Here is a 21,390-nt window from a genome sequence, read left to right on the forward strand (position 1 = left end):
CATGTCGAGGAATAGCCAAGGAGATTGGGAAAGAACTTCAGTTATCATCTCGCCAGTAAGTTCCAACCAGGCCAGCTAAGGTATCAGATGCATGAAGGAACTCGCTTTATTTTGGTGTCTAACTTTGTCATTATTTTTTCTAATGTGTCATAACTGCATTATTTTCCAACCTCCTTTTTGCTTTTCTCTGACCAAGAACATGAACTTTATAATAGTGCCTTTGAGGCACGACAGTATGCAGGTATGGACGAGTGTGTTTTTTTGCAGTAGAACGGATAGGCAAAGATGGGAAGGCAGTGGAGCAGAGTGAACTGAGGGAAAGAAAAAGACTGCTGCGAGAGTGAGAACCTCAGCTTAAGTGGCAGCCACCACTCATGAGTAGTCGTGGCCGAGTGGTTAAGGCGATGGACTCAAAATCCATTGGGGTGTCCCCGCGCAGGTTCAAATCCTGCCGACTACGCTGGTGCTCTTTCACAATGATGTGTTAGATTTTACCTAGGATGCTTCCTTTCCCAGGCGTAAGCATGTACTGTTCAATGACGTCGACAGCAGAGGCAAAACAAAGACAAGAATGTGAAACAATGCACTGTGCAATGCCAGCCTGAAAACTCTCAAGGAGTAAGCTTCCCAGGCCTACAGCTTCTCAGACACCATATCTGCCTATTTTTGGGAGCTGAAGACAAGCCTTGCCTGTGCTTTTCGAGCCTGCTGTCTAGGGTAGGTGCCTGGATAAATTGTCGTTGAGAAGGACAAGGCAGCTAGCTCCTCTACAGGGGCCAATTTAGGAGGTTGGTGGGAAGCACAGGAAGGGGCAGGAAGGAAGCTCTCTGCTGTTGCTTCTCAGCATAGGCGTAGCTGCAGGTGTGGTTAAAAAGGATTGGTGTTTGGCCAGTTCCCAGACCACAGAGCAATCTAGGGCAACAAGAGAGAAGCGGCTACTGAGGCCCTTACCCTCAGCCTTCTGACCCCACAGCCCCTTTGGCCCCGATCAGCCCTGATCTGCCAAAACCTCTCAAAAGGGCTGAAGGTGATTATTATATATGCCTGAGTAACTTAGGGTCACTGGCGTAAATGGACTCCTCGTGAAGGAGCTCGCCTTTGCTTTGGGACTGGCCCAACACGGCCTTGCTCTCCTCAACAAACTTGCGACCAGCCAGGAGGCTGAATGGCTTGCAGAAGGACACTCCCAGATATGCCCAAGCACTTCATTTGCATAGAGACTACCCTCTCTTGGCCTGCCTCCACTCACCTATTAAGTATTGTGGCTAGAATATCAAGATAGAAAGAGGAGCAGGGCCTGACAGCCTTTCAAAGGCTCAACTGAGGTGACGGATGGAATCAGCAGAGCCTGTGATGACTCCAATATGGAAGCAGAAGTCTTAGGGCAAACAAAGGTCAGCAGTTGATGTGCTGTAAAGAAGAAGGGCTGCAGAGCGCCTCAGCAAAGCCTTTGGAATACTTGTGGATTGGCAGGAGTGCCTATATTTGTTTTTTGAGAAGCACCTTGCCAGCGCAAAGGATTGCTGAGGAAGAGGAAGGAGCAGAGCGGAATGACTGGAGCCAGTGAGGTTGCCTGTGAAGACATGAAGCGTTATGTTGAAAGGGGCACCCCTTCCAGAGCCAAGTAGTTGTTGCGAAGTGGTTAAGGCGATGGACTAGATATCATTTGGCGTCTCCACAAGCATGTTCAAATCCTGCCGACTATGTCAGATGACAGTTTTGGGATTCCTCTTCAGGACCTCCTGCATGGGAGAACAAGGGAGCAGCCTCTATGCAAAGCAGTCAGTAAAACAGAAAATCAAGCAAAGACCATTAAAGCCACAGAAGAAAGATATAAACCCAGGCCAAATGCATCCTGCTCCCCCTCCCTCACCTGTCAGGCAATAGTCTGCAGAGAAACTGAACGCGCCCACTCTCCTCCAAGGAGAATTCAGCTCAGGAAACGCCTAGCCTCAGGCCCTAGATTGGACAAGGCACTTCTTTTCCTACCTGTAAAGACCAACCCGTCTCTCTGTGGAGCCCATTCATGGCCTCCAAGACAGAAGTTTTGCAATGGTGCCTATCGTGGCTGCCATCTCCCTGACGTTAAAGATACCACCTCTTCCGGCCTGATTTTTTTCCCCGTCTCAAAACATGCACATACAAGGAGTGCTAATTTCACATGCATGCCTGCTTTTAGCTTGAGACACTTTAGAAAGTCTTCTGTGGAATAGGAATGATGTATAGGAGAACAGGGAAAATGGTCCAGTGAATGGAAAGAAAAAAGACTATGGATGGCAGTAAAGTGCCCTGTTGAGATTCCCTTGTGTGGGTAGTTGTGGCAGAGTAGTTAACCTGATGGACTAGAAATCCATTGGGGTATCCCCGCGCAGGTTCAAATCCTGCCAGCTATGCTGTCCCTTTTGTGAACAGTATTTTCCCATAACTCTTTGAAATACCTTCTGGCATAAATGCGAGCTCCAAAAGCAGGACTACTAGGGTCAGCGGCCTGGGAGGGCTCAAACTTTGGCCGTTGTGGCCTTCCTCTCTAGAAAAGGACTGCTTCTGTCCAGAAGCTAGACTGCCAGCAGAAATAGAAAAGAGCTACATTGAAAATGGATCACACACTTAAACAAGTAGTTGTGGCCAAGTGGTTAAGGCAATGGACTTGAAATCCTTTGGAATCTCCCCGTGTAGTTTCAAATCCTGCCAATTACATACTACTTCACCTTTGGTGATATTTTATGCATCATATTAAATGGCATCTGCACAAGCAGGCTGAATATAGCTATCAGTCTCAATAGAGCTAAGGAAGGCGAAACACTGGGCAGGGAATGGGATCAAAAGAGTGTCCGGAGAAGGCATGAGACTACCTGTCTGGCACTACTGCCACTTGTGCACCCCAGCTGTCGAGAAGACACATGTTGAGGAATAGCCAAGGAGATTGGGAAAGAACTTCAGTTATCATCTCGCCAGTAAGTTCCATCTGAGGTAGCAGATGCATGAAGGAAGTAGCCTTATTATGGCGTCTAACATTGTCATTATTTTCCTAAAGTGTCATAACTGCATTCTTTTCCAACCTCCTTTTTGCTTTTCTCTGGCCAAGAACATGAACTTTATAAGAGTGCCTTTGAGTCACATCAGTATGCAGGTATGGACCGAGTGTGTTTTTTGCAGTAGAACGGATAGGCAAAGATGGGAAGACAGTGGAGCAGAGTGAACTGAGGGAAAGAAAAAGACTGCTGTGAGAGTGAGAACCTCAGCTTAAGTGGCACCTGCTCCTTCTGAGTAGTTGTGGCCGAGTGGGTAAGGTGATGGACTAGAAATCCATTGGTGTGTCCCTGCGCAGGTTCAAATCCTGCTGACTATGCGGGTGTTCTTTCACAATGATGTGTTAGGTTTTTCCTTGGATGCCTCCTTTCCCAGGAATAAGCATGTATTATTCAACGACGTGACAGCCCAGGTAAAACAAAGACAAGAATGTGAAACAATGCACTGTGCAATGCCAGCATGAAAACTCTCACGGAGTACGCTGCCCAGGCCTACAGCTGCTCAGACACTGTATCTGTCTATTTTTGAAAGCTGCAGAGAAGCCTTGCCTGTGCTTTTCGAGCCCGCTGTCTGGGGTGGGTGCCTGGATAAATTGTTGTTGGGAAGGACAAGGCAGCTAGCTCCTCCACAGGGGTCAATTTAGGAGGTTGGTGGGAAGCACAGGAAGGGGCAGGAAAGAATCTCTCTGCTGTTGCTTCTCGGCCTAGGCGTAGCTGCAGGTGTGGTTAAAAAGGATTGACGTTTGGCCAGTTCCCAGACCACAGTGCAATCTAGGGCAACAAGAGAGGTGAGGCTACTGAGGCCCTTACCCTGAGCCTTCTGACCCCACCGCCCCTTTAGCCCCGATCGGCCCGATTGGCCAAAACCTCTCTATAAGGGCTGAAGGTGATTATTATATATGCCTGAGTAACTCAGCGTCACTGGCGTAAATGGACTCCTGGTGAAGGAGCTCGTCTTTGCTGTGGGACTGGCCCAACACGGCCTTGCTCTCCTCTACAAACCTGCGACCAGCCAGGAGGCTGAATGGCTTGCAGAAGGACACTCCCAGGTATGCCCAAGCACTTCATTTGCATAGACCCTCTCTTGGGCCTGCCTCCACTCCCCTATTAAGTGATGTGGCTAGAATATCAAGATAGAAAGAGGAGCAGGGCCTGACAGCCTTTCAAAGGCTCAAATGAAGGCTAGGATCAGCAGAGCCTGGGATGACTCCAATATGGAAGCAAAAGCCTTAGGGCAAACAAAGGTCAGCAGTTGATGTGCTGTAAAGAAGAAGGGCTGCAGAGGGCCTCAGCAAAGCCTTTGGAATACTTGTGGATTGGCAGGAGGGCCTATATTTGTTTTTTGAGAAGCACCTTGCCAGTGCAAAGGATTGCTGAGGAAGAGGAAGGAGCAGAGCGGAATGACTGGAGCCAGTGAGGTTGCCTGTGAAGACATGAAGGGCTATGTTGAAAGGGGCACCACTTGCAAAGCCAAGTAGTCGTTGCCAAGTGGTTAAGGCGATGGACTGGATACCATTTGGCGTCTCCACGAGCATGTTCAAATCCTGCTGACTATGTCAGATGACATTTTTGGGATTCCTCTTCAGGGCCTCCTGCATGGGAGAACAAGGGAGCAGCCTCTATGCAAAGCAGTCAGTAAAACAGAAAATCAAGCAAAGACCATTAAAGCCACAGAAGAAAGATATAAACCCAGGCCAAATGCATCCTGCTCCCCCTCACTCACCTGTCAGGCAATAGTCTGCAGAGAAACTGAACGCGCCCACTCTCCTCCAAGGAGAATTCAGCTCAGGAAACGCCTAGCCTCAGGCCCTAGATTGGACGAGGCACGTCTTTTCATACCTGTAAAGACCAACCTGTCTCTCTGTGGAGTCCATTCATGGCCTCCAAGACAGAAGTTTTGCAATGGTGCCTATCGTGGCTGCCATCTCCCTGACATTAAAGCTACCACCTCTTCCGGCCTGATTTTTTCCCCCGTCTCAAAACATGCACATACAAGGAGTGCTAATTTCACATGCATGCCTGCTTTTAGCTTGAGACACTTTAGAAAGTCTTCTGTGGAATAGGAATGATGTATAGGAGAACAGGGAAAATGGTCCAGTGAACGGAAAGAAAAAGACTATGGATGGCAGAAAAGTGCCCTGTTGAGACTCACTTGTGTGGGTAGTTGTGGCCGAGTGGTTAAGGCAATGGGCTAGAACTCCATCGGGGTATCCCTGCGCAGGTTTGAATCCTGCCAACTATGCTGTCCCTTTTGTGAACAGTATTTTCCCATAATTCTTTGAAATACCTTCTGGCATAAATGCGGGCTCCAAAAGCAGGACTAATAGGGTCAGCGGCCTGGGAGGGCTCAAACTTTTGCCATTGTGGCCTTCCTCTCTAGAAAAGGACTGCTTCTGTCCAGAGGCTAGACTGCCAGCAGAAATACAAACGAGCTACGTTGAAAATGGACCATATTTTTAAGCCTGTAGTCGTGGCCGAGTGGTTAAAGTGATGGACTTGAAATCCATTGGCGTCTCCCCGCGTAGGTTCAAATCCTGCCGACTACGTACTACTTCACCTTTGGTGATATTTTATACTTCATATTAAATGGCATCTGCACAAGCAGGCCGAATATAGCTATCAGTCTCAATAGAGCTAAGGAAGGCGAAACACTAGGCAGGGAATGGGATCAAAAGAGTGGCCGGAGAAGGCATGAGACTACCTGTCTGGCACTCCTGCCACTTGTGCACCCCAGCTGTCGAGAAGACACATGTCGAGTAATAGCCAAGGAGATTGGGAAAGAACTTCAGTTATCTTCTCGCCAGTAAGTTCCATCTGAGGTATCAGATGCATGAAGGAAGTAGCCTTATTATGGCGTCTAACAGTGTCATTATTTTCCTAAAGTGTCATAACTGCATTCTTTTCCAACCTCCTTTTTGCTTTTCTCTGGCCAGGAACATGAACTTTATAATAGTGCCTTTGAGTCACGTCAGTATGCAGGTATGGACCGAGTGTGTTTTTTGCAGTAGAACGGATAGGCAAAGATGGGAAGGCAGTGGAGCATAGTGAACTGAGGGAAAGAAAAAGACTGCTGTGAGAGTGAGAACCTCAGCTTACGTGACAACCATCTTTTGTGAGTATTCGTGGATGAGTGGTTAAGGCGATGGACTTGAAATCCATTGGGGTGTCCCCGCGCAGGTTCAAATCCTGCCGACTATGTTGGTGCTCTTTCACAATGATGTGTTAGGTTTTTCCTTGGATGCCTCCTTTCCCAGGAATAAGCATGTATTATTCAACAACGTTGACAGCACAGGTAAAACAAAGACAAGAATGTGAAACAATGCACTGTGCAATGCCAGCGTGAAAACTCTCAAGGAGTACGCTGCCCAGGCCTACAGCTTCTCAGACACTATATCTGTCTATATTTGGGAGCTGCAGAGAAGCCTTGCCTGTGCTTTTCGAGTCTGCTGTCTGGGGTGGGTGCCTGGATAAATTGTTGTTGGGAAGGACAAGGCAGCTAGCTCCTCTACAGGGGTCAATTTAGGAGGTTGGTGGGAAGCACAGGAAGGGGCAGGAAGGAAGCTCTCTGCTGTTACTTCTCGGCCTAGGCAGAGCTGCAGGTGTGGTTAAAAAGGATTGGCGTTTGGCCAGGTCCCAGACCACAGTGCAACCTAGGGCAACAAGAAAGGTGAGGCTACTGAGGCCCTTACACTGAGCCTTCTGACCCCACCGCCCATTTGGCCCCGATCGGCCTAAACCTCTCTATAAGGGCTAAAGGTGATTATTATATATGCCTGAGTAACTTAGGGCCACTCGCATAAATGGACTCCTGCTGAAGGAGCTCGCCTTTGCTTTGGGACTGGCCCAACACGGCCTTGCTCTCCTCAACAAACCTGCGACCAGCCAGGAGGCTGAATGGCTTGCAGAAGGACACTCCCAGGTATGCCCAAGCACTTTATTTGCATAGAGACTACCCTCTCTTGGGCCCGCCTCCACTCACCTATTAAGTAATGTGGCTAGAATATCAAGATAGAAAGAGGAGCAGGGCTTGACAGCCTTTCAAAGGCTCAACGGAGGTGCTGGGCTGCTGCTGGGATCACCAAAGCCTGGGATGACTCCAATATGGAAGCAGAAGCCTTAGGGCAAACAAAGGTCAGCAGTTGATGTGCTGTAAAGAAGAAGGGCTGCAGAGGGCCTCAGCAAAGCCTTCGGAATACTTGTGGATTGGCAGGAGTGCCTATATTTGTTTTTTGAGAAGCACCTTGCCAGTGCAAAGGATTGCTGAGGAAGAGGAAGGAGCAGAGCGGAATGACTGGAGTCAGTGAGGTTGCCTGTGAAGACATGAAGGGCTATGTTGAAAGGGGCACCGCGTGCAGAGCCAGGTAGTCGTTACCAAGTGGTTAAGGCGATGGACTAGATATCATTTGGCGTCTCCACGAGTATGTTCAAATCCTGCCGACTACGTCAGATGACATTTTTGGGATTCCTCTTCAGGGCCTCCTGCATGGGAGAACAAGGGAGCAGCCTCTATGCAAAGCAGTCAGTAAAACAGAATATGAAGCAAAGACCATTAAAGCCACAGAAGAAAGATATGAACCCAGGCCAAATGCATCCTGCTTCCCCTCCCTCACCTGTCAGGCACTAGTCTGCAGAGAAACTGAACGCGCCCACTCTCCTCCAAGGAGAATTCAGCTCAGGAAACGCCTAGCCTCAGGCCCTAGATTGGACGAGGCACTTCTTTTCATACCTGTAAAGACCAACCCGTCTCTCTGTGGAGTCCATCCATGGCCTCCAAGACAGAAGTTTTGCAATGGTGCCTATCGTGGCTGCCATCTCCCTGACGTTAAAGCTACCACCTCTTCCGGCCTGATTTTTTCCCCCCGTCTCAAAACATGCACATACAAGGAGTGCTAATTTCACATGCATGCCTGCTTTTAGCTTGAGACGCTTTAGAAAGTCTTCTGTGGAATAGGAATGATGTATAGGAGAGCAGGGAAAATGGTCCAGTGAACGGAAAGAAAAAAGACTATGGATGGAGGTAAAGTGCCCTGTTGAGATTCACTTGTGTGGGTAGTTGTGGCTGAGTGGTTAAGGCGAAGGACTAGAAATCCATTGGGGTATCCCCGCGCAGGTTCGAATCCTGCCAACTACGCTGTCCCTTTTGTGAACAGTATTTTCCCATAATTCTTTGAAATACCTTCTGGCATAAATGCGGGCTCCAAAAGCAGGAGTAATAGGGTCAGCGGCCTGGGAGGGCTCAAACTTTTGCCATTGTGGCCTTCCTCTCTAGAAAAGGACTGCTTCTGTCCAGAGGCTAGACCGCCAGCAGAAATAGAAACGAGCTACGTTGAAAATGGACCATAGCTTTAAACAAGTAGTCGTGGCCGAGTGGTTAAGGCAAAGGCCTTGAAATCTATTGGGGTCTACCCGCATAGGTTCAAATGGATAAGTTATTTACCTGTAAATCCTAGTTCTCTTCCAGGGGTATCCTCATCAAAGTCATAAACATTGAATATTCTTGCCCTTGTGCGGGGACCCCGGAGCATATATAAAATACACACATATTATACATGTGTAAAACAGCAATGCAGGCTATAATCATAAACAGGCAAAAATGCTTTATTTCTATGAAGTTTTTTTTTATTTTTTATTTTATTTTTTTATTATAAAATCACAATAGAGAATAAATATCTACCCAAGCCCCCAAAACTGGGCTTAGGGAAGTAAGCAGCAGTAAACACTAGAGAAAAAGAGAAAAAACTACATTGAAAAACAATGGAGCATTCTTAGCCAATAGGCTGCATGCAGGTTAACACAGGAGAACCATAAAAACTTTGGCACCGTGCCTTTAAGACCCTGAGCACCTCCAGTATCCCACCATGCCTCAGGGGTGAAGTAAAGGTGGCAGTTGGTTCACAGTTAGGTCAGTACTTTTTTACGGTGACAATCTGTGTAACTGATTCGAAAGACAGTCTGTCCTGCACTTCTAGGAGACGTGAGTCCGGGGAGGAGGGTGAGTTGTTTATGACTTTGATGAGGATACCCCTGGAAGAGAACTAGGATTTACAGGTAAGTAACTTATCCTTCTCTTCCAGGGGATCCTCATCAATATTCATAAACATTGAATAGATTAGCAAGCCCATCCCTAAACTCTGCGGACTGTCTAATAGAAGTGCAGGAATAGATACGTATTATGCAAATAAATTTCTCAGAGAGGCCTGCCCCACTTGGGCATCCGCTCTTGCATCTGAGTCCAAACAGTAATGTCTAGTAAACGTATGTACAGACTTCCATGTAGCAGCCTTACAAATCTCAGATATTGGAACATTGTTATGGAGGGCAGCAGTAGCCGCTTTTCCCCTTGTGGAATGTGCTTTAGGCCTAGCTAGTAATTGTTTATTAGCCAGCTGGTAAGTATTAACAATACAAGAAACTATCCATCTTGATATAGCTCGTTTAGATGCTGCCTCTCCTGTCCTCAAATGACCATAATTTACAAACAAGCGGTTGGAATGTCTAATCGATTTTGTTTTATCCAAATCAAATTTCAGCACTCTTTTCAAGTCTAAGGAGTGCAATGCTTTCTCTGCCGGAGTCTCCGGATTGGGAAAGAAAGTCGGTAAAGATATAGTCTGATTGATATGGAATTCTGACACCACTTTCGGAAGGAAAGATGGGTGAGTTCGCAGAACCACTCTATTGTCGTGAAAAACCGTGTACGGTTCTTTGGAAGACAAAGCCTGAATTTCGCTGACCCTCCTCGCTGAAGTAATGGCCACCAAAAAAGCCGTCTTCCACGTAAGGTGTTGTAAAGAGGCCTTGTGTATAGGTTCAAAAGGAGGGCCCATAAGTTTTGACAATACTATGTTCAGTTCCCATGGAGGAGATGGTCTCCGAATGGGCGGAAAAACTTTTTTCAAACCTTCTAAGAAATCCTTGACTACAGGTTTCGGAAAGAAGGATTCCTGAGAAGATGACTTACGATAGGCTGTAATGGCAGACAAATGTACCTTAATAGATGATACCTGCAGACCGGACTTTGCCAGATGAAGTAAATAGGACAGTATGACATCCTCCTGAGCCCGTATGGGATTCTGACCTTGTTGACAGCACCATATGTAGAATCTCTTCCACTTAAAAGCGTAAGAACGCCGCGTGGAAGGTCGTTTGGACTCTTTCAAGATGTTCATGCACTCCTGTGAGAGCCCTAGATGCCCATACTGTAGGAATTCAGGAGCCATGCTGTTAAGCTCAGAGAGGGTAGGTTGGGATGTAGAATCCTGCCCTCCATTCTTCTCAGAAGATCCGGTCTGCACAGCAGCCTCCTGTGAGGTTTTTCCGATAGGTTGAGGAGATCTGTGTACCAGAATTGACGGGGCCATTGTGGCGCTATGAGAATCATTCTGGTTCTGGATCTGTAAAGTTTGTTGACCACTGCCGGTATGAGGGGAATCGGTGGAAAGGCGTAGAGAAATATCCCTGACCAGTCGATCAACACGGCATTCCCTCGAGATCCCGGACGGTAGAACCTGGATGCAAAGTCTGGGCATTTCTTGTTTACTTCGTCTGCGAAGAGATCCAATTGAGGTCGACCCCATTGAGCGAAGATGTATTCGCCGACTTCGCCGTGTAGGACCCCATCGTGTGCATCCTCTAGGTGTCTGCTCAGGAAATCTGCTTCCACGTTTTGTTGTCCTGGCAGGTGAACCGCTGTAAGTGACATTCCTCTGGCCAGGAGCCAATGCCATATCGTTTGGGACTCTCGAGATAGGGGTAGGGATCTCGTTCCCCCCTGTTTGTTCAAATAATACATAGTGGTTGTATTGTCCGTTTGTATTAGGAGAGTTTTCCCCTGAATTAATGGTGTGAAAGACTTGAGAGCCAGATGGACCGCTCTGAGTTCCAGCAGATTGATGTGGTACTGCTTTTCCTTGTCTGACCACAGGCCCTGTGCTTGAAGGGGACCCAGATGAGCCCCCCATCCCTGAAGAGAGGCATCCATTACCAGAGTGTCGGATGGAACTACCTGGTGAAACGGAGCACCTACTGACAGGTGAGGTCTGTGCATCCACCATTTCAATGACTGAAGTGCTGCTGCCGGTAATCGCACTCTGTCCTCCCAGCGACCTGTCCTTTGGCTCCAGTTGCTCTCCAATGCCTCTTGGAGGGGCCTCATGTGCAGTCTGGCATTTGGGACAATGAAAATGCATGATGCCATGGAGCCCAGCAGCGATGTCACCTGACGTGCCGTAGGTGCGTTGGCTTTCAACAGGTCCTGACACTTCCTGTCTATTGAGGATAGTCGTTCCTCCGAAGGATACACTCTTTGGAGTTCTGTGTTTATTATAGCTCCTAGGTAGTGAAGGTTCTGTGTTGGAATCAAGGTTGACTTTTGGTAATTGACCTGAAGACCTAGAGACTCGCAAACCCTGAGCACAATGTCCCGATGGCTTCTCGCCTGCTCCGGAGAAGAAGCCTTCAGTAACCAGTTGTCTAGGTATGGGTAGGTGAATATCTTTTGTTTTCGAAGATGTGCCGCTACCACCGCCATACATTTCGAGAAGACGCGTGGGGCAGATTTCAGGCCAAATGGTAGAACTCTGAACTGATAGTGCTGTGACGCTACTTGGAAGCACAAGAATTTCCGATGCTTGGGAGCTATAGGGATGTGAAAATATGCATCCTGCAGGTCGATGGAGCACATCCAGTCTCCCTGATGTAGCTGAGGGAAAATCTGGTGAAGCGCTAGCATCCTGAACTTCTGTTTTCTTATGTATTTGTTCAGCAGCCGTAAGTCCAGAATTGGTCTGAAAACGCCCTCTCTTCCTTTTTTCGCTACCAGAAAATAACGGGAGGAAACCCCCTTTCCTCTGTGCGCAGGTGGAACCCTTTCTATAGCATTCTTTTGTAAGAGGGCGAGAGCCTCTTTGCGCAGCAGACTGAGATGAGATGGATTGCATTTGGCTGGTGGCAAGTGTGGTGGAGGCTGTTTGAACAGAAGAGAGTAGCCATTTTCGACAATATTGAGCACCCATTTGTCTCTTGTGATAGAGTGCCACTCGTGAAGATAACCTGCAATACTTCTCCCCACCGGAGTGGTGTACAGTGTCGAGGGAAGCGAGATCTCATTGTTTGGCCGGCGCTTTCGGTGTGGACTGCTGAGGTCTACTTGACCCTCGCTCCCTTGTGTTCCTTCGCTGAAAAAGAGGGCGTCCCTGCCGTTGTTGTGGCCTTTGGGACCAGTGAGGGGTTTGAACCCTCTGCTGGAAACGGCGCCTGTCATAAGGCCTATACCTTCTCCTGAAATCTTTCTTCCTTTCCAGGCCTACTGCCCTCATGGTGTCCACCTCGGTCTTCATGCGGGCCATTTCCTCGTCTGCATGGGTACCGAACAGCGAGTTCCCGGCGAATGGGAGATTCAGGATGCGCTGTTGTGCTTCTTGCTTCAAACCAGTCAGTCTTAGCCAGGAATACCTTCTTGCACAGATTCCATGTGCGTACCCATGTGCAGCTAAATCCGCCCCATCTGCCGCCGCGCTGATAACCTGGTTGGATACCAGGCATCCCTCCTGCAGGATCTCTTGAAAATCTTGTTTGTCTTCTCTGGGCAATTTCTCTGTGAATCTATTGAGGGAGTCCCACAGAGAACGGTCATACCTGCCCAGGAGTGCAGAAGCACTGGAGACTTTCATTGCCGAAGCCGCCGTACCGCACATCTTTCTCCCCAGAGAGTCTAGATGCCTGCTCTCTTTATCCGGGGGGACCGTGGAGGATGATGCCACCGAGTGGGTTTTTCGGGCTGCGGCCAATATTACAGAGTCTGGTGGCGGATCCTTTCTTAGGAACAAAGGGTCCTGTTCAGGAGCCTTATATTTTTTCAGAATCCTAGCCGGGGCAGACTTGAGTGTGGCTGGGGCCAGAAAGGTGTCCATGGTTGGCTGCAACAAACCAGGCACTAGAGGCAGTAGCTTTTTTGACGCTGATCTATGCTGCAGAGTCTCAAAGATGACTGACGAGGAGGTAGATGGCTCTGGAACCTCTATGTTTAATTTCTGCGCTCCCCTTAACAGCACCTCGTTAAACGTGGTAATGTCATCCACCGGTGAGACCCTAGCAGGTGGAGAATCTGTTAGGGTGGGGGAGTAACGCCCGACAGATGATCCTGACAACGACCAAGAGGGTGCTCTTCTTCGTGAACGAGACCTGGATCGCCGTTGAGAATGAGACCTGCTGCGAGACGCTGTAGCAGAGCGCCCAGGCCTCGCGGTCGGTTGACGAGGAGCAGAACGAGCCCGTCCTGCCCTTGCTGTTGGTGATGGCGTTCTTGGAAGGGAGGCAGTAGGCGAGTACATTTGCGAATACTGCGAATCCGGGGAGGCCGCTGGTCTGTTAAGGCTCTCTAGCCATCTTGGAGATAGGTTGATGGGCGAAACATGCCCAGATGATGCCGCTCTTGAACGAGATGAGTCGTTCGGTATGGAGACCACAGGAGATGGTGCAGCCTTGTCTGCTGGCGGGGGGCGATGTTCTACTCCCTGCGGGACAGGTAAAACCTGTGTCGACGTCGACGGCTGTGTCGACGTCGAAGGGCGCCCCATCGGTTGCTCTTGCCTCGACGTTGAGTGTCTCGACGTTGAGTGTCTTGACGTTGAGTGTCTCGACGTCGAATGGCGATCTTTGGACCTCGACCTACTCGCCGTCGTGTGCCTCGACGTGGAGCGGTGGGAGGTCGACGGCGGATGTCTCTCATGCCGTCGTGGCGATTGCGACGTCGTGTCTCTTGACGTCAGGGGCGTACGGCCTTTGGTGGCAACCGGGCACGCCGGCGATGTCTCGACGTCGATCGGCGGGCTGCCGTCGACAGAGATCTGCCCCTGTGATGGTGTTCCCTCGACGCCGTCTCCTTCAACGTCGGGTGGGTCGCCGTCGACGGCGATCTATGCCGGTGAGACGGTGGCAGCGACGACGTTGACGGGGAACAAACAGGTACTTTCCTACCTGCTGACGTCGACCTAGCCATTCTCTCCTGAGAATGGCCTGCTGGATGCCTGGGAAGTGAAGAGGACGATGTTATCTGCCTCTCATGAAGCCCATGTAGCCTGATCTTTTCTCTGTCCTTCAGAGTCCTCTTTGACATATTCTTGCAGTGCTTACAAGTGTCAGGGCAGTGACTCTGAGGCAGGCACACAATACAAACAGAGTGTGGGTCTGACTGGGCCTTCTTCTTCCCACAAGAAGGGCATTTGACAAAAAGTGAAGGCATTTTTCTGTCAGGAAAAAACTGCCAAACACAGACAAAGATGTTATCTGTCGAATGAAACAGGAAAAAAACGCTTTTTAAAGGATTTTTCTGAGAAAAAAACTCAGAAAAACTGAGAGCTCAATGTTCCAGGATCCTCTCAGAAGAAGCCGGAAAAAAGAACTGATCTAACTGTGAACCAACTGCCACCTTTCCTTCACCCCTGAGGCATGGTGGGATACTGGAGGTGCTCAGGGTCTTAAAGGCACGGTGCCAAAGTTTTTATGGTTCTCCTGTGTTAACCTGCATGCAGCCTATTGGCTAAGAATGCTCCATTATTTTTCAATGTAGTTTTTTCTCTTTTTCTCTAGTGTTTACTGCTGCTTACTTCCCTAAGCCCAGTTTTGGGGGCTTGGGTAGATATTTATTCTCTATTGTAATTTTATAATAAAAAAAATAAAAAAATAAAAAACTTCATAGAAATAAAGCATTTTAGCGTGTTTATGATTATAGCCTGCATTGCTGTTTTACACATGTATAATATGTGTGTATTTTATATATGCTCCGGGGTCCCCGCACAAGGGCGGGAATATTCAATGTTTATGACTATTGATGAGGATCCCCTGGAAGAGAACCTGCCGACTACGTGCTACTTCACCTTTGGTGATATTTTATACTTCATATTAAATGGCATCTGCACAAGCAGGCCGAATATAGCTATCACTCTCAATAGAGCTAAGGAAGGCGAAACACTGGGCAGGGAATGGGATCAAAAGAGTGGCCGGAGAAGGCATGAGACTACCTGTCTGGCACTCCTGCCACTTGTGCACCCCAGCTGTCGAGAAGACACATGTCGAGTAATAGCCAAGGAGATTGGGAAAGAACTTCAGTTATCATCTCGCCAGTAAGTTCCATCTGAGGTATCAGATGCATGAAGGAAGTAGCCTTATTGGGGCGTCTGACAGTGTCATTATTTTCCTAAAGTGTCATAACTGCATTCTTTTACAACCTCCTTTTTGCTTTTCTCTGGCCAGGAACATGAACTTTATAATAGTGCCTTTGAGTCACGTCAGTATGCAGGTATGGACCGAGTGTATTTTTTGCAGTAGAACGGATAGGCAAAGATGGGAAGGCAGTGGAGCAGAGTGAACTGAGGGAAAGAAAAAGACTGCTGTGAGAGTGAGAACCTCAGCTTAAGTGGCAGCCACCCCTCGTGAGTAGTCGTGGCCGAGTGGTTAAGGCGATGGACTCAAAATCCATTGGGGTGTCCCCGCGCAGGTTCAAATCCTGCCGACTACGTCGGTGCTCTTTCACAATGATGTGTTAGGTTTTTCCTTGGATGCCTCCTTTCCCAGGAATAAGCATGTATTATTCAACAACGTTGAGAGCACAGGTAAAACAAAGACAAGAATGTGAAACAATGCACTGTGCAATGCCAGCATGAAAACTCTCAAGGAGTACGCTGCCCAGGCCTACAGCTTCTCAGACACTGTATCTGTCTATTTTGGGGAGCTGCAGAGAAGCCTTGCCTGTGCTTTTCGAGCCTGCTGTCTGGGGTGAGTGCCTGGATAAATTGTTGTTGGGAAGGACAAGGCAGCTAGCTCCTCTACAGGGGTCAATTTAGGAGGTTGGTGGGAAGCACAGGAAGGGGCAGGAAGGAAGCTCTCTGCTGTTGCTTCTCGGCCTAGGCAGAGCTGCAGGTGTGGTTAAAAAGGATTGGCGTTTGGCCAGGTCCCAGACCACAGTGCAACCTAGGGCAACAAGAGAGGTGAGGCTACTGAGGCCCTTACCCTGAGCCTTCTGACCCCACCGCCCCTTTGGCCCCGATCGGCCAAAACCTCTCTATAAGGGCTAAAGGTGATTATTATATATGCCTGAGTAACTTAGGGTCCCTCGCATAAATGGACTCCTGCTGAAGGAGCTCGCCTTTGCTTTGGGACTGGCCCAACACGGCCTTGCTCTCCTCAACAAACCTGCGACCAGCCAGGAGGCTGAATGGCTTGCAGAAGGACACTCCCAGGTATGCCCAAGCACTTCATTTGCATAGAGACTACCCTCTCTTGGGCCCGCCTCCACTCACCTACTAAGTAATGTGGCTAGAATATCAAGACAGAAAGAGGAGCAGGGCCTGACAGCCTTTCAAAGGCTCAACCGAGGTGCTGGGCTGACGGCTGGGATCACCAAAGCCTGGGATGACTCCAATATGGAAGCAGAAGCCTTAGGGCAAACAAAGGTCAGCAGTTGATGTGCTGTAAAGAAGAAGGGCTGCAGAGGGCCTCAGCAAAGCCTTCGGAATACTTGTGGATTGGCAGGAGTGCCTATATTTGTTTTTTGAGAAGCACCTTGCCAGTGCAAAGGATTGCTGAGGAAGAGGAAGGAGCAGAGCGGAATGACTGGAGCCAGTGAGGTTGCCTGTGAAGACATGAAGGGCTATGTTGAAAGGGGCACCGCTTGCAGAGCCAAGTAGTTGTTACCAAGTGGTTAAGGCGATGGACTAGATATCATTTGGCGTCTCCACGAGTATGTTCAAATCCTGCCGACTACGTCAGATGACATTTTTGGGATTCCTCTTCAGGGCTTCCTGCGTGGGAGAACAAGGGAGCAGCCTCTATGCAAAGCAGTCAGTAAAACAGAATATGAAGCAAAGACCATTAAAGCCACAGAAGAAAGATATGAACCCAGGCCAAATGCATCCTGCTCCCCCTCCCTCACCTGTCAGGCACTAGTCTGCAGAGAAACTGAACGCGCCCACTCTCCTCCAAGGAGAATTCAGCTCAGGAAACGCCTAGCCTCAGGCCCTAGATTGGACGAGACACTTCTTTTCATACCTGTAAAGACCAACCCGTCGCTCTGTGGAATCCATTCATGGCCTCCAAGACAGAAGTTTTGCGATAGTGCCTATCGTGGCTGCCATCTCCCTGACGTTAAAGCTACCACCTCTTCCGGCCTGATTTTTTTCCCCGTCTCAAAACATGAACATACAAGGAGTGCTAATTTCACATGCATGCCTGCTTTTAGCTTGAGACGCTTTAGAAAGTCTTCTGTGGAATAGGAATGATGTATAGGAGAGCAGGGAAAATGGTCCAGTGAACGGAAAGAAAAAAGACTACGGATGGAGGTAAAGTGCCCTGTTGAGGTTCACTTGTGTGGGTAGTTGTGGCCGAGTGGTTAAGGCGATGGACTAGAAATCCATTCTGGTATCCCTGTGCAGGTTCGAGTCCTGCCAACTACACTGTCCCTTTTGTGAACAGTATTTTCCCATAATTCTTTGAAATACCTTCTGGCATAAATGCGGGCTCCAAAAGCAGGACTAATATGGTCAGCGGCCTGGGAGGGCTCAAACTTTTGCCATTGTGGCCTTCCTCTCTAGAAAAAGACTGCTTCTGTCCAGAGGCTAGACCACCAGCAGAAATAGAAACGAGCTACGTTGAAAATGGACCATAGCTTTAAGCAAGTAGTCGTGGCCGAGTGGTTAAGGCGATGGACTTGAAATCCATTGGGGTCTCCCTGTGTAGGTTCAAATCCTGCCGACTACGTGCTACTTCACCTTTGGTGATATTTTATACTTCATATTAAATGGCATCTGCACAAGCAGGCCGAATATAGCTATCAGTCTCAATAGAGCTAAGGAAGGCGAAACACTGGGCAGGGAATGGGATCAAAAGAGTGGCCGGAGAAGGCATGAGACTACCTGTCTGGCACTCCTGCCACTTGTGCACCCCAGCTGTCGAGAAGACACATGTCGAGTAATAGCCAAGGAGATTGGGAAAGAACTTCAGTTATCATCTCGCCAGTAAGTTCCATCTGAGGTATCAGATGCATGAAGGAAGTAGCCTTATTGTGGCGTCTAACAGTGTCATTATTTTCCTAAAGTGTCATAACTGCATTCTTTTACAACCTCCTTTTTGCTTTTCTCTGGCCAGGAACATGAACTTTATAATAGTGCCTTTGAGTCACGTCAGTATGCAGGTATGGACCGAGTGTGTTTTTTGCAGTAGAACGGATAGGCAAAGATGGGAAGGCAGTGGAGCAGAGTGAACTGAGGGAAAGAAAAAGACTGCTGTGAGAGTGAGAACCTCAGCTCAAGTGGCAACCAACCCTCGTGAGTAGTCGTGGCCGAGTGGTTAAGGCGATGGATTCGAAATCCATTGAGGTGTCCCCACACAGGTTCAAATCCTGCCGACTACGTCGGTGCTCTTTCACAATGATGTGTTAGGTTTTTCCTTGGATGCCTCCTTTCCCAGGAAGAAGCCTGTATTATTCAACAACGTTGAGAGCACAGGTAAAACAAAGACAAGAATGTGAAACAATGCACTGTGCAATGCCAGCATGAAAACTCTCAAGGAGTACGCTGCCCAGGCCTACTGCTTCTCAGACACTGTATCTGTCTATTTTGGGGAGCTGCAGAGAACCCTTGCCTGTGCTTTTCGAGCCTGCTGTCTGGGGTGGGTGCCTGGATAAATTGTTGTTGGGAAGGACAAGGCAGCTAGCTCCTCTACAGGGGTCAATTTAGGAGGTTGGTGGGAAGCACAGAAAGGGGCAGGAAGGAAGCTCTCTGCTGTTGCTTCTCGGCCTAGGCAGAGCTGGAGGTGTGGTTAAAAAGGATTGGTGTTTGGCCAGGTCCCAGACCACAGTGCAACCTAGGGCAACAAGAGAGGTGAGGCTACTGAGGCCCTTACCCTGAGCCTTCTGACCCCACCGCCCCTTTGGCCCCGATCAGCCAAAACCTCTCTATAAGGGCTAAAGGTGATTATTATATATGCCTGAGTAACTTAGGGTCCCTCGCATAAATGGACTCCTGCTGAAGGTGCTCGCCTTTGCTTTGGGACTGGCCCAACACGGCCTTGCTCTCCTCAACAAACCTGCGACCAGCCAGGAGGCTGAATGGCTTGCAGAAGGACACTCCCAGGTATGCCCAAGCACTTCATTTGCATAGAGACTACCCTCTCTTGGGCCCGCCTCCACTCACCTATTAAGTAATGTGGCTAGAATATCAAGACAGAAAGAGGAGCAGGGCCTGACAGCCTTTCAAAGGCTCAACTGAGGTGCTGGGCTGACGGCTGGGATCACCAAAGCCTGGGATGACTCCAATATGGAAGCAGAAGCCTTAGGGCAAACAAAGGTCAGCAGTTGATGTGCTGTAAAGAAGAAGGGCTGCAGAGGGCCTCAGCAAAGCCTTCAGAATACTTGTGGATTGGCAGGAGTGCCTATATTTGTTTTTTGAGAAGCACCTTGCCAGTGCAAAGGATTGCTGAGGAAGAGGAAGGAGCAGAGCGGAATGACTGGAGCCAGTGAGGTTGCCTGTGAAGACATGAAGGGCTATGTTGAAAGGGGCACTGCTTGCAGAGCCAAGTAGTCGTTACCAAGTGGTTAAGGCGATGGACTAGATGAACGAGTTACTTACCTTCGGTAACGATTTTTCTGGTGGATACATTAGCTACCTGTGGATTCCTCACCTAATGAATACTCCCATGGCGTCAGCATTCGACGGAAATCTTCTTACTAGTCTCTGCACGTCGACGAGGACGTCACTCTAGCCCATGCGACGCCGTCTGACGTCATACAGGCAATAAGAGGTCCTCGCCGACGTGCCGATGACAGTACCAACATTTTTTACGTGCATGAGAATAATAATAACCCAATGTAATGAAAGAGCAAAGCAACATCTCTTAATATTGTAAATCACACAACATTGCAATAAAATAGCTGTAGATTTAATATAACCTTCTTTTTTTTTTTTTTTTTTTAAACAAATAAATATATTTATACATACGAATCATGTATATACACAATATATATAGATTTATATATAAATATACACATATATACAAATATCATATATGCAAAATGTATTGCAACTTTGAAGACCAAAAGGAGCACACTCAAGGATTGCTTGGAGAGACCAAAAAGGCAACGGGGAGGCGGGTGGGACCGTGAGGAATCCACAGGTAGCTAATGTATCCACCTGAAAAATAGTTACCGAAGGTAAGTAACTCGTTCTTCTGATGAATACAACTACCTGTGGATTCCTCACCTAATGAATAGAGTCCCAAAGCAGTACCACGCCCGGCGGTGGGTGCCTAAATTATCAAACCAAGAAATCCTGCAGCACTGACCGTGCAAAATGACCGTCCCTTCTGACCTCAGAGTCCAAACAGTAATGTTTCACAAAAGTGTGAAGGGACGACCAAGTTGCGGCCTTGCAGATGTCGACCACAGGAACACCCCTGGCCAAGGCCGAAGAGGCCGACTTAGCTCTGGTGGAGTGAGCTCTAATGCCCTCAGGCGGATCCTTCTTTGCCAAAGAGTAACAGATTTTAATGCAAAGAACAACCCACCTGGAGAGTGTTCTCTTGTGGACTGCCTTTCCTCTCCTCTTGCCCACGTATCCGACAAACAGCTGATCCTCCAGCCTGATATCCTTCATTCTGTCGATATAGAAGCTCAACGCCCTTTTTGGGTCCAGGCGATGTAGTCTTTCTTCCTCCTTTGAAGGATGAGGCGGAGGATAAAACGTGGACAAAGTGATTGTCTGAGCCAAATGGAAGGGTGAAACAACCTTCGGAAGGAAAGCAGCCTTGGTCCTCAACACCACCTTATCCCCATAAAACGTTATATAAGGGGGTTTAACCGATAAGGCCTGCAACTCACTCACTCTCCTTGCAGATGTTATAGCTACCAGGAATACTGTTTTAATAACCAAATACCTTAAGGGGCAAGAATGCATAGGCTCAAAAGGGGACCCCATAAGGAAAGTCAGGACCAAGGACAAATCCCATTGAGGCATAACGAATGGTTTTGGAGGATATTGATTCAGAAGACCTTTCAAGAATCTGAGAACAATAGGGGATTTAAATAACGATGGTTGGTCTGGAAGACAAATGAAGGTTGACAAGGCTGACAAATAACCCTTAATGGTAGCCACTGCACAACCTTTCTGCGCTAGAGACAGTGCAAAAGACAAAACATGTGACAGATGAGCATGTAAGGGATCAATCTGTCTCTCTCCACACCACATAACAAATTTAGACCACCTATTAGCGTAGATAGATTTAGTGGAGTGTCGCCTGGCCGCTAAGATAACATCCACTACATCAGGCGGGAGAGAGAAGGAACTCAGGTTGCCCCGTTCAATCTCCAAGC

The 21,390-nt window shown here is 48.4% G+C and overlaps 10 non-coding genes across 10 annotated transcripts; all 10 read left to right on the top strand.

The window, feature by feature from the left end:
* Window positions 1-378: 378 nt before the first annotated feature.
* Window positions 379-460, top strand: TRNAL-CAA (transfer RNA leucine (anticodon CAA)). Its single transcript has one exon. It is a non-coding gene; the product is annotated as a tRNA-Leu (tRNA).
* A 2,807-nt stretch (window positions 461-3,267) lies between these two features.
* On the top strand, window positions 3,268-3,349 carry TRNAS-AGA (transfer RNA serine (anticodon AGA)). The gene has a single exon. It is a non-coding gene; the product is annotated as a tRNA-Ser (tRNA).
* A 1,840-nt stretch (window positions 3,350-5,189) lies between these two features.
* Window positions 5,190-5,271, top strand: TRNAS-AGA (transfer RNA serine (anticodon AGA)). The gene has a single exon. It is a non-coding gene; the product is annotated as a tRNA-Ser (tRNA).
* A 222-nt stretch (window positions 5,272-5,493) lies between these two features.
* TRNAS-UGA (transfer RNA serine (anticodon UGA)) lies at window positions 5,494-5,575 on the top strand. Its single transcript has one exon. It is a non-coding gene; the product is annotated as a tRNA-Ser (tRNA).
* Window positions 5,576-6,145: 570 nt separating this feature from the next.
* TRNAS-UGA (transfer RNA serine (anticodon UGA)) lies at window positions 6,146-6,227 on the top strand. The gene has a single exon. It is a non-coding gene; the product is annotated as a tRNA-Ser (tRNA).
* A 1,851-nt stretch (window positions 6,228-8,078) lies between these two features.
* TRNAS-AGA (transfer RNA serine (anticodon AGA)) lies at window positions 8,079-8,160 on the top strand. The gene has a single exon. It is a non-coding gene; the product is annotated as a tRNA-Ser (tRNA).
* A 7,304-nt stretch (window positions 8,161-15,464) lies between these two features.
* On the top strand, window positions 15,465-15,546 carry TRNAL-CAA (transfer RNA leucine (anticodon CAA)). The gene has a single exon. It is a non-coding gene; the product is annotated as a tRNA-Leu (tRNA).
* Window positions 15,547-17,397: 1,851 nt separating this feature from the next.
* Window positions 17,398-17,479, top strand: TRNAS-AGA (transfer RNA serine (anticodon AGA)). Its single transcript has one exon. It is a non-coding gene; the product is annotated as a tRNA-Ser (tRNA).
* A 222-nt stretch (window positions 17,480-17,701) lies between these two features.
* TRNAS-UGA (transfer RNA serine (anticodon UGA)) lies at window positions 17,702-17,783 on the top strand. The gene has a single exon. It is a non-coding gene; the product is annotated as a tRNA-Ser (tRNA).
* A 570-nt stretch (window positions 17,784-18,353) lies between these two features.
* On the top strand, window positions 18,354-18,435 carry TRNAS-CGA (transfer RNA serine (anticodon CGA)). Its single transcript has one exon. It is a non-coding gene; the product is annotated as a tRNA-Ser (tRNA).
* Window positions 18,436-21,390: the final 2,955 nt, after the last annotated feature.

Source organism: Pleurodeles waltl, chromosome 7, assembly GCF_031143425.1.
Source record: "Pleurodeles waltl isolate 20211129_DDA chromosome 7, aPleWal1.hap1.20221129, whole genome shotgun sequence".
Classification (NCBI taxonomy): domain Eukaryota; kingdom Metazoa; phylum Chordata; class Amphibia; order Caudata; family Salamandridae; genus Pleurodeles; species Pleurodeles waltl.